The 12,500-nt window shown below is 43.5% G+C and overlaps 1 protein-coding gene across 2 annotated transcripts in view; it reads left to right on the forward strand.

The window, feature by feature from the left end:
- Nucleotides 1-12,500, forward strand: part of tspan9a (tetraspanin 9a) — a gene marked incomplete at its 5' end in the record, with an annotated part of 140,719 nt that overhangs the window by 104,699 nt on the left and 23,520 nt on the right. The gene's annotated exons all lie outside the window — the stretch shown is intronic.

Here is a 12,500-nt window from a genome sequence, read left to right on the forward strand (position 1 = left end):
CATGCCTTCCAATTTGGAATTTGATTGATAAGCAACACTTTATTTTATCATTAAGCCTTGTGCCTACACAGCCTGTCTTGCTCAGAGGTCCGAGGCTGTAATGCAAAGATACATATATCTCCCTGTGACAGAGAGAGGCTTGTGTTAACACTAACTATGGCTTCTGTAAGTCTCATTCCACAGCTTTAAAATTATTACAGTATATAGTTCTCCCAGCAATGGAAATGTTCTCTCTCCAACTGCGGATTTGCATGTGTTTAGTGACTCTTTCTCTATGTAATCTCTGTCCTCTGCCCCCGGCACCTTCCTGCTCTTTATAAAGACATCCTTTCTAACAAAGTTCCCACTTCCTAGTTGTCTTGTGTTTAAGCCATCTTTAACATTTCAGAATATAGTCATGGTTTTCATTGAAAGCCTACATATTTCTCAATGCGTTAGCGGGCTTTGTCTTTTTCACCCAAAGTGGGAGATAGGCTTGAGTCAAAAGATATTATATAAAGGCATTAACATTATGATATTCAAAAACATTCATTTTTACTACATTTGTCTTAAAGACTCCCCCTAGTCCCAATCCTCCCCTCCCTCCCTCACTAGCTGTGGCTTGTTGAATTAAGGTTAATGCTCTGTTGCCTCTATTGCAATTCAGTGTTATTGCCTGAGGAAAACATTGTTTCCATTTGTGCTAAAAAGAGCACATAACAAAGGTTTTCATAGTGTATAAGTACTGTATCTCAATAATGTAGTCTCTATCTTCCCTCATCACAAATGCAGTTGAAATAATTGTGTTCATGTTATGTGATTATCTTAAGATATAGCCTATGGTACAGTACATGTAAGATTTAGTGAGGCAGCAGTGGTTATGCAGGAGTATGTTCTATGCATTCATTCTAGTGTTTTCAAAGCGAGCACAAAACAAGGGTGACAGAAAAGCATTCTTAGGGGACAACGTTGTGAAAATGTTGACAAGATCATACACCACATGGGGCTAGATATCCCCACTCTGCCTCAAGGTTGTTATATGTTCTTTTCTTTTCTTGGTAAACAACAAAAACAAAACTCACAATCCAATTGAAACTAATGTGATGTCTGGTGTTGTTCCAGACCTCGGGGGCACAGGCAAACAAACAGTGGTGTCTGGGTTCGAGCATCATCTGTCTAATCCCCTCTCTCTGGGCAGTGGCTGTGCACCCAGTCAAACATCTCATAATGGCCTGCTTTCTGCCAACGTCGTCCAGGTTAAATGTTCTGGGCACACAAAGGGGACCAAGGTGTGTAATGTCCCATCCTGTGTATTAGTGTTGTTTGTCTTTGTTTTTGTTATTCATTTATTTCCTGTTTTTCTCACATTGTTTTTCGTTTCTGTCACTTCTTGTGTGCTTTCCCGCTTATGTAATTGTCTACCCCACCCTGATTGATTTTACCTGTTCCTTACCATCATTCCCTGTGTATTTAGTCTGTGTGTTCCTCTGTCTTGTTGCCAGTTTGTACTGAAATTACTAGTACTTGGGCAGAGGACTCAATAGCACGACTCAGGACTCAGGCTTGATCCAAAAGAATAGTTACTATTTACTATTTACTAGCAAAAGGTTCATTACACAGGTGAGCAGTCAATAGCTAGCGTATATCCAGAAAGGGGTAGGCAAAACAGAGTACAGTACACAGGCAGTCAATCCAAGATCAAGGCAGATAGTCCAACAGGGAGGAGGCAAAAAGGCGAAGTCAAAAAATACTTAAAGATCAAAAACCATGAAAACTAGAAACTAGGGAAATTGCTGGGACGTATTGACACTGAGGCACAATAAACGAACTGGCAATGATACAGAGGAACACAGACTAAATACACAGGGAATGATGGTGAGGAACAGGTGAAAACAATCAGGCGAGGTAGACAATTACACAAGTGGGAAAACACACAAGGGCAGATAACGAAGTGACAGAAACTAAAAATGATGTGAGAAAAACACAAACAGAAATAAATGAAAAACAAAGACAAACAACACTAAGGCACAGAACGGGCCGTGACAAGATGATCACATTTGAAAGCTCAGGCTCCATACTAATGGCTATTCCCTTGTGATGGAGCAAGATTCTTCAGAGCAACCTTTCTTAGAGGGTCAAAACCTCTGATGCTATGCAAAGTGCTCTGCAAAATGTGATTATTTTATTATTATAAAAAGTGATTATTGTCTAGTGTCATGAGTCAGTGGCTGGGGAGAAAAGAGAGGAGTGAACTAACTGTACATTTTTCAAAGTTAATCATGGTATCAGTTAATCATGCATTTCCAAGGGGTCAATTCAGTCATAGACTTTCATGTCTCGATAGTCGGTATGCTGAGTGCCTAAATTAATGATAGTGGAGAGAAGTAGAATGTCAGCAGTTTTTTCACTCTGAAATACACTCACTGAACACTTTATTAGGAACACTAGACTAATACTGGGTAGGGCCTCCCTTTGCTCTCAAAACAGCCTCAATTCTTCATGGCATTGATTCCACAATGGAAACATTCCTTTGAGATTCTGGTCCATGATGACATGATTGCATCACGCAATTCCTGCAGATTTTTCAGGTGCACTTTCAAGCTGTAAATCTCCCGTTCTACCACATCCCAAAGGAGGTGGATTCAGATCTGGTGAATAGGAAGGCCACTGAAGAACACTGAACTCATTGTCATGTTCATGAAACCAGTTTGAGATTACTTTTGCTTTGTGACATGATTCATTATCATGCTGGAAGTCGCCATAGAAGATGGGTAAATTGTGGCCATGAAGGGATGCACATGGTCAGCAACAACACTCAAATAGGCTGTGGCATTCAAGCGATGATTGATTGGTATTAACGGGCCCAAAGTGTGGCAATTAAACATTCCCCACACCATTACACCACCTCCACCATGAGAAGGTGTACAGGTGTTCCTAATAAAGTGTTCAGTGAGTGTACATCTGTTTTTTTTCAGAGTTTGAGAGTTTGCCACAGCATATGTTTAAGAAACGTTTTGGCATTCCGTTTTATGATGGGTTTTTCTCTTGAACTTTAAGCGATGAAAAGGTTGGCAGCTTTGAGTGGGGAGGGGTCAAGTCCTGATTTTGGAACAGTGATGACTCAGAAGTGTTCTTCTGACAAAAAGGCTGCATGTAACCATCATTTATTCATGATTTTTTTTTTGTATTAGGGGACGGGAAAGGTTGAACTTTCAAAAAAAAGGACAACATTACGTTGATGCAGACTTCCTCTATTCTCAACTGCGATCAGCCCCATGTTAACTGTGATGGGGTCTTACATCTCAGTCGCTTAGCTGCCCTGAGAGCTGCCTGTACTATAAAGAGGTTTTGAGACTCATGTATCAGTGTGATCATGAGCTGCCCTCCTGTCCTCCGGCACAACAATGATTTAGGACTTACTCAGAGAGGAACTGGACCTCAACAGAACATGTAGAACTTGCCTCTGCTCTGTGCCCATCTCAATTCCCGGATAAACAACATGTTGTTTCAAGCAGGCTCTGCACTGTAGGCTAGAATACTGGAATACTTCCTGTCATGAGAATCAAAATGTTATAATCTGATTTCCCCTGCAATAACAATAATATTGATTTGTTTAACATAAATTTGTGACCCACTGCTCTGCATCAGTGATGCACCATTCCGGGTATTGAAGTATGTGTATTTGGACCTGTCTGGGGTTCATTCAGTATAAACTTCCGGCAAGCGTACCGTAATCTCCTCCCTGACTGCGTCAAAGGTCCCTGTTCCTACAGTACAATCCCCCTACACAGGCAGGCAGCACCAGCAGATTACTGCTCTCAGTCCTTCTCACTAAACCCACTGTGAGCTCTCAGCAGCCTGGGCAACAGATGCAGCAGAATTGATGACTTAATTCATTAATGAAGACATGAACATAGGTACACCTCCAGTTCCCCCCTGTCCAGATGCCCATATGCACCACACACATCGCAGAGGGATGCATGTCAACCCAGGACTTTCTTTCACTCTTTGATGCAAGCCGTTGATGTCTGTGTACGTGCGTGTGTGTGTGTGTGTGTGTGTGTGTGTGTGTGTGTGTGTGTGTGTGTGTGTGTGTGTGTGTGTGTGTGTGTGTGTGTGTGTGTGTGTGTGTGTGTGTGTGTGTGTGCGTGCGTGTGCGTGCGTGTGTGTATGTGTGTTTGACTCTCCCTCACCTTCCTTAGAGGCAGATCTCTCACCTTACTTAGAGTTTAATCTGAAGATCAGATCTGGCATGTGGTGTATAGCTAAGAGCTTTAATTAATGTTAGATATGGATGGTGTCTGTCCATCTCCAGTTCTCTGGCTCTATCTGGACTCCACTGAAAGTATTGTCAGCTTCCCTGAAGTCTACTTCATGCCCTTCCTCTCTTCTTTTGTAATTTTGAATTTCATTTCCATTTATGATCACACTATAAAGGTAAGCCTTGTAGTCTCAGAAGTGCTTGAAATGAGTGTGGATTCAGAGTGTGGACCAGACTTAATGAAAATGTTCCTCCGTTTCATTACCAGGACGGCCATCGATCAAAGAATCCCCCTGTGCCACAAAAAAATTGAGAGAAAGAATTAGATGAAAATTAAGTGCAGTCAAAGAAATATCTCCCATACTGACTCTCTATATAGTCCATGAAAAATGCATTTTCTATTTGAATCTCAGAAGCTCTATATTGTATTTGATCATTATGAAATCCCTGTCAGACTAGAATAGTAGCACTGATCTTGCCAACACAAGTGCAGCTGCAAATTGGCTTCTGCATCGGATTAATGAATTGTTTTAGGTGAAGTTATATGCTTGTGCAAAATCATATATATATAGGATTTTATGACTCTGCTTATTTTAAAGCCAACCATCTTTTCAGAACTTTCTATGGAACACAAGTTGCTTGCTAAGCAGTTCTGGAGGGTTCTATACGATAAGCTTAACAAATTCAATTAAGATCAAATAAATACTGCATAGTTTGAGGGTAAGATATTTAAAGCATGCTCTGAAATTAATGTAATGATTAAATATGTCTTCCAATCCCAACCCCATTTTAAATTGAACTGGATTTTTATAAGCATGAATATAAAAAAAGAGGAATCTCAGCTATGCCCTGCCATGCCTTGGTAAGGACGGAACGCTGTACTGTAAGTACCCAGAATGCCGTTCTGCCCTCGGGGACCTGCCTATGTCATGTCTGCCCCTCCAGGCATGCCAAGAGCGAGGGCGCCGGGTCACACTGTCCCTCTCTGCTCTGGTCCCCTGTGCCCACATACAGTACATTTCCCCATGCAGATTGACATCACACTGGCACACACAGCTATTCAGATCACATATACAATCCCCCAGGGGGCACAATCACTCTAAGACACAAGTTAAACTGTTCCATAACCTGTCCTTATACGCTGCTTATGAGATCTGCTCCTACAGTGATAAAACACTGTTATTTCCTCTCCAGTATGTCTGCTTCCCTTGCTCAGCTGTATTTTAACCTCTCATAGTGCATTGCCGATTAATACATCATCCTTCCTCCTTCATTGATGTTAAATTGGTTCAATCCACTTAAGAGGAAATCGAGTCGTTTTGGTCTCGGTGTGGACTTCCTCTTAATTGGTCTGCTAGCTACAATGTACAGACAATGTACAATGTACAGACCACAGTATCCTTTATATTGTGCTGATAGCATTGCTGCCCCCTGTACTGTAGGACCCCCCCCCCTATGTGTTCCCCTCCATTGCTGTCCATCCCAGTACAGTCTCTAAATATAACCCTTCATCAGCTGAGTGGCTGGCTGGACTTGGGATGGCCTTACGGTGTTATATGGGCCAGATACACTCCATGGTTTTACTGTGGGAGGGCTCTGTGAGTAGGGTGCTCTCTGATTGACACTGGCACATCGCATACAGTAGCTCACTGGCCTGTTCTGGGCCTGAGCCTGGGGCAGGCTGGCACAGGCTGGCACTGGTCTGTTCACACTCCTACAACTGAGAGGCCTTACTTAGACAGAAGTGACACACACACTCAGCTATCGGCTGATCACAGGTTCAATGTGCAATTAGTTGCCTTTTACAGTAATTTGATCCCTGTGTATTAACACTGTAGTTACTATAGTAACAACATACCATTTAATAGTTTGTGTCATTACAGTATTACATGTATGGCATAAGCAACGATCGGTATGACATTTGCATAATAACAATATTTCAGTTCAGTTCAGTTCAGTAAATCTTCACTGCGGTGGTTTTGCAATGTAATTGCATTTTGCGGTATGTTTTTCAGCCCATGTTTTTAGCCCACACATGCAATTTAGTTTGTGGTAACAATTCACAGTACAAACCGATATCTCTGATCTCTGATAAAGAGTTCTGAGAGAAGGTGTTATACTTTAAACTATGTACTGTAGGTGTTCTTGGCCTTAGAGAACAGAATGGTACTCTCTGGAATGCATATTGTACTGTATAGAGGACGGTGAGCAGAAAATCCATGGGAGGTCTGAGGTGGACAATTCTATGTAGCTGTACTGTAAGTCAGCTTGACCTGACATTTCTCATGCAAGCTCTCCAGAAATTCCTGAAGGAAATCTATATATGATTGCATATGTCAGTTTACCCAGAACTTGACTCTACCACACAGAAAATGACATATTTTTCAGAACGGAATAAAAACTCAAAGGTGACAGATAACAACACCTCCTGTTTATTTGTACGTGTGTTCTGAACAGACTCTTAACAACAAGTGATGAACCTGACAAAACCCAGCCGTGTCCAGTATACTCACTCCCCCCTTATGCAGTTTGCATTTGTATTGCAGGATGACCCATAACTCTTCCACAGCATCCTGGTCTGTTGTGTCTTAAGGTAGTGTGACAGATGGGGTTCGGACCCGGATCTGTGTCTACCATTAAACTATAACAGCTGTCGCCCAGAGTGTTCCCACGAGGACAGTGTTAACAAAAGCAACCCGAGAGGCCAATAGCATTCTACTCTTGTCATATACAGCCCTCTATTCCAGGAACAGGTTAGTACTGGGGTGTGATTGACTCACAGATTGTGACACACACAGTGGAAGATGACGTGTGAGTGTGTGTGTGTGTGTGTGTGTGTGTGTGTGTGTGTGTGTGTGTGTGTGTGTGTGTGTCTGTGTGTCTGTGTGTCTGTGTGTCTGTGTGTGTGTTTGAGTGTTCTCACGGCTCAGTGCATTTGAAAATTAGGTGTGCAGCAACTCTCCTGTGAGGTCAGGGTTAACAGTGTGTGTATGTGCACTGGTAGAACTGGTAGAACTGGTAGAACTGGTAGAACTGGTAGAATTCTCCCATCCGAACCCTGAACCCTGCGAACTCTGCATACTAATCACACTGGTTCCATACATACAGTGCATTCGGAAAGTATTCAGACCCCTTAACTTTTTCCACATTTTGTTTTGTTACAGCCTTATTCTGAAATTGATTCAATTTAATCAATCTACACACAATACCCCATAATGACAAAGCCAAAACCTGTTTTGATTATGATTATACATGCCATTTAGCTGATACTTTTATCCAAAGCGACTTACATTGCAGTGAGTGCATACATTTTTCAGTATATATGGTCCCAGCAGGAATCAAACCCACAGCCGTAGCGTCGTTAACACCATGCTCTACCAACTGAGCCACAGAGGACCACAGAGGATTATGGGGTATTGTGTGAAGATTGATGAGGTAAAAAATGAATTTAATCCATTTTAGAATAAGGCTGTAACATAACAAAATGTGGAAAAAGAGAAGGGGTCTGAATACTTTCCGAATGCACTGTACCTGCGGCAGAGGGAGAGTGCTCTGACTGCTGTCCACATTCATACAGTATGACATTGAAATAGATTGCCAGGCAATATCAGATGAGATCAGCCAAAGACCTTCCCTCCAGTGCCCCCTGAGCCATCAACGCTGTTCTGTAGCCTACATGGATGGTTTTGATAATGCCAAGGTTGTTTGAGAAGGCTTACCAATCGGATTTCCCAAACCTCTTTTTCCCAAACCTCTTTTTTTCACCGCATTTTTTCACTGGAGTTAGAATAGAATGCACAGAACTTTTCAGAAGCATGGACTGGAATATGGAATGTTGAATATGGAAGAGCATGCTTGTTCTCCATGTAAAATGAGCGAATAAGGATTTGTAGCTGGCCTCGTCGTTCTGTAATCGTGTTTTTGAGATGGAGATTTGTCTGCCTGTATGAAATCCCTGTGTTTAGTTTTCTGTATCTCTGCTGCCCAGCAAAACACTGTATGTCTTAGTTCACACAGCGTGTTCTGCATATCTGTATATTTTTGGGCAGAGTAAACAAATTATCAGCACATCTCTAAAAGCCCCCTGGATTGTATAATCAACTTTCCATTTCTGAATGAGAGTGGATTTCCTCCTTCTTTGATGTTGACATTTTAAATAGGCAAAAAAAAACTTAATTGGTTGAGGAAATTAAGAAATTGGGTCTCAGAATTCTGTCAAAAAAACAGTCTTGCATATTTGATGACTTTGATGTTTAAGAAGCACTGCCCCATTTTCGGTTAGTCTGGCCCTGCTTTGAGCCTTTTCCTGCCTAAGCATAAGGATGGCGCTGCTTTAAAGCAGATATATGGATGTTGCAGGCTATATTAAGAAGGATGACGACCTCCCCTGAGTGCCATTGATTTGGAATTAGGGAAAAGGAAAGGTTAAGGTCCCGGGGATAACCATAATTTATTGTGGCCGACACCAGACAAGCACATCACATTCTTCCGGTGTCCCTTAAGCCTTGGCCCGGGGAGCAAGCTAACCAGTGGCATGGAAGGGTTGTGTCGTGGTCACCTAGAGTCATGAACAATCTCCTGTTGGCATTAAGTGCTCCTGCTGCCTTTGTCTTTGAACCAGTGTCTGGTGACTGCCTACAGAAACACAAATGACTAAGAGTATGAGAGAATTGGGGATCAACTGAGCTGCTGTCTGAATGCACCCTTTAACTGCCCCTCCCACAGACACACACACACACACACACACACACACACACACACACACACACACACATATACGCACACATCCCAATCTATAAGATTGACAGAACACATATGATTATTATACGACCATGCTAAAGGTTTGAGAATAATTCAGACACCGCCTGGGAGGAGGTGGTATGAGAGGTGTTTTATATTTATTTATTTCCTCACATTTTCATCTAATGACTATTGATTTATTCCAACCATGTCTTCAGAACAGCCAAGGATCAATATTTCCCCTCACCAACCCCTTTACCTCATCAGATATTGTGATATTTCAATGGGGGGGGGGGGAACTCACCCTCACCATCCCTTGCTTTCTCCTATGCTCTTTAACGTGGTCTCATTGATGTAGCCTACCCTGGGAAATGCCTTATATGCATTGGTGTGTATAGTCCTATGGCCATTTCTATTCATTTATGGCTCTGGTGGGAGAATGGGGGAATGGGAAGAGGGTGTTGATGGGTAGTTGGTCTTTGGCCTTCAGCTCGACGAGTCTGTGCAGTGGAGGTCATCCTCTGTATCACATTACAGCCTATTAGTCTGTCGGAACATTACTCTCAACAGGCTTGTGTGATCCCTCTTTCCTCCACTCTGCCTGCGGTCCATTTCCAACTGGCTGTATTATATTATAATGTACCTCACAAATGTAACATGACAGAACTAAAGGGATTCATGACCAGCCATTGTTTAGTAATATGTCTCTGTGTGCGCTCCAATGCATCACAATGAGGAGCGTGAGAGACTCAGGGGTTTACTGACCTGAACGGACTAGTTACACACCCCATAAGGCCCCTCTGTGCTAATTAGCATGTCGACTGTAAAGATGCCTCCAATGAGCCATTAAGGTGGGGTGGGGGGCAGGGGGGCAGGGGTGCCGGGAAATCCTTTCTGCACCATTGCATCACAGCCGCTTTAAGCCGGGTGCGTGCGTGCGTGCGTGCGTGCGTGCGTGCGTGCGTGCGTGCGTGCGTGCGTGCGTGCGTGCGTGTTGTAGGAGTCATCAGGGAGGGCAGATTTTATTACTCTAGATTGAGCCATGACTCTTAAGGTCAGTTCAATGGGGAGCCCTTCATGAGAACCTTAATATCCTTACACACACTGAGACACACACCATACCACACCCTTTTATTACTTGTGGACCCTCTCTTTGTGAATATAAAGCATGGAAAGTTACAGGATGGAGGAGAGAGATGGAGATCTGAATGCTGTAAGAACGACAGGGGATTGGGATTAGGAAGCAGCTCTGTGGAGGCAGAATGTAATTTGAAGAATTTGAACAGTTTGAACATTCTTTTTATTCCTGTCTTATTTGTCTATACTCAAGCTCCCTTAGCAGGAAATCGTTCTTATCAGTTTTTATTGTGCTTGGAAAATATGTCCTCTGAATGTTATCTCTGTAAACAATGATGCTGTCATGGCTGTTCTATTGTGAGTCTCATGTTCTATTGCGAGTCTGAAGTTGTCCAGCAACCTGCTCCCTGAATGTGTTTTTCATAATGAAGGATGAAGAGGATTTAACCTTTACCTAAGACCAGGGCTTGTTCCACTCATGCTAAAGGTGAAATTACTCCCCTGACGGGAAATAATGCAGACAGACAGAGAGCATCATCGACATTCACACAACATTCACTGCCACATAATAGTTTCATGAATACAGATGGCTTCAGCATAGGGATAAATATATAGTGTTCTCACTCTGTGTTCTTTCACGCTCTAAGCTTCTTAGCTACATGAAGCCAGTTGCTCCCCAAATGTGGAAAATAAGGTCAATTTTCTACTGTGTGCGCCAGTGCACACATATGTGGGTGTGTGCGTGTGCGTTTGTATCTGTGTGCGGGTGTGCGGGTGTGTGTGTGTGTGTGTGTGTGTGTGTGTGTGTGTGTGTGTGTGTGTGTGTGTGTGTGTGTGTGTGTGTGGGCATGCATGCCGGCGTATGTGTGTGCGCATGTGCATGCGTGTGTGCGTGTGTGTAGGCTGTGGTACTCTAGTATTCCCAGTGCTTGTTAATGCGTAAATATGTCGAATCAGCAGGTACAGAAGCGCATTGGCCCGATTGAGCAGAGTGTGTAGGAAGTACTAGGGTCAGAATCTACTGTATGGGTATTGGAATATGAGGTAGGGAGAGAGAAGAGAAAACAAGCCAGTGAAGCAGAGAGGAGCCATAGAACAGTGAATCGTGTTTACAACCATCAGAGTCTATAGCCAGGCTACTGTATCTCTATACAACAGAGTGAGCTATTCTCCTTTCTCCCCTCAGCACTGTATAATAACATTACCAGACCTCTCTCTGTCTCTGTGTGTGTGTGTGTGTGTGTGTGTGTGTGTGTGTGTGTGTGTGTGTGCGCGTGCGTGCGTGTGTGTGTGTGTTCTCTCTCTCTCTCTCTCTCTCTCTCCCTCCCCCTCCCTCCCCCTGTCTATCTCTCTCCGCCTTAAGAGTGTGGTGAATAATTTACTCCACAAAGAGAAGATATTAAGAAGCGCCTTAAATGGGGGGGAAGTAGACCTTTAGCCTGTGGCGTTGCAAGCAGAGTGACTATTGATTATGCGTCTTTGATTGTGAATTTCCTCTTCCTCATCGGCAGATGCCTTGGTCTTGCTACGGTTTTGCTCTTAAGTGGATGTGCATTCCCCTCCAGGGATGCGAAATGTTATGAAGTGTTTCAACCACAGGGTTTGGAATGCTTCTGGAATAAGCATATGTTAGATGTTCTACATTGTGTACACCACATTCACCAAATTGCCTCTACAACAACCATCTCATCTGAAGGAAATTGCAAGTACTGTAATACAAACCACATTTCCACATCTGTCGATGCAGGCCTCCAGTAATGTGCAGTTTGGTTTAGAAGCTACAGCCGCCAGCCGCTAACTGAATGTCCATCCGTTCTGAGCGATGGTAACCCAACCTCCCATCACGTTGTGATGAAATGGTGTAGGTAATTTGCCTCTTGCCTGCGACAGCCCTGATGGATGCTGGTGCACGGCTGCAGATGAGTAGGTGGTTCGGCAGTAATATGATCCCTTCTCAGTCACCTGCCAGACCCAACAGCAAGGCCACGCGGTCAATGCCCTTGAATTAGACATGAGCTAATAACGCCCCCCAGGCGTTTCACAATAACCCCCCGACACACACACGCACACACACACGCACACACACGTACACGCACGCACGCACGCACACACACACACACACACCCCTAGTTTGCGATGGCTGACCTTCCAGATACCAAAATACACTGCTTGATACCCAAGCCCTTCTCTCTGGTTCTCAAAGAGGACAGCCCAGGGCGTATTGTTCTGCCCACTATTGACACTTCAAATAAACTTGTATTGGCATTTCAGCTCCTCTGGCTCTCCCTGGCCTTTGTCTGCAAGGTCATCACGACTCAGCACTGGCAGTCCCAACAATGTTGATGTTGTCGTTATTGTTGTGTTTGTTGCTGTAGGGGGAGACAGCTAGGCGGAGAGGCTCTCAGATGTGCAGCATACGGACAGCTCCATCAGTGGACAAAGA

Source organism: Argentina silus (assembly GCF_951799395.1).
Source record: "Argentina silus genome assembly, chromosome: 3".
In the NCBI taxonomy this organism is placed as follows: Eukaryota; Metazoa; Chordata; class Actinopteri; order Argentiniformes; family Argentinidae; genus Argentina; species Argentina silus.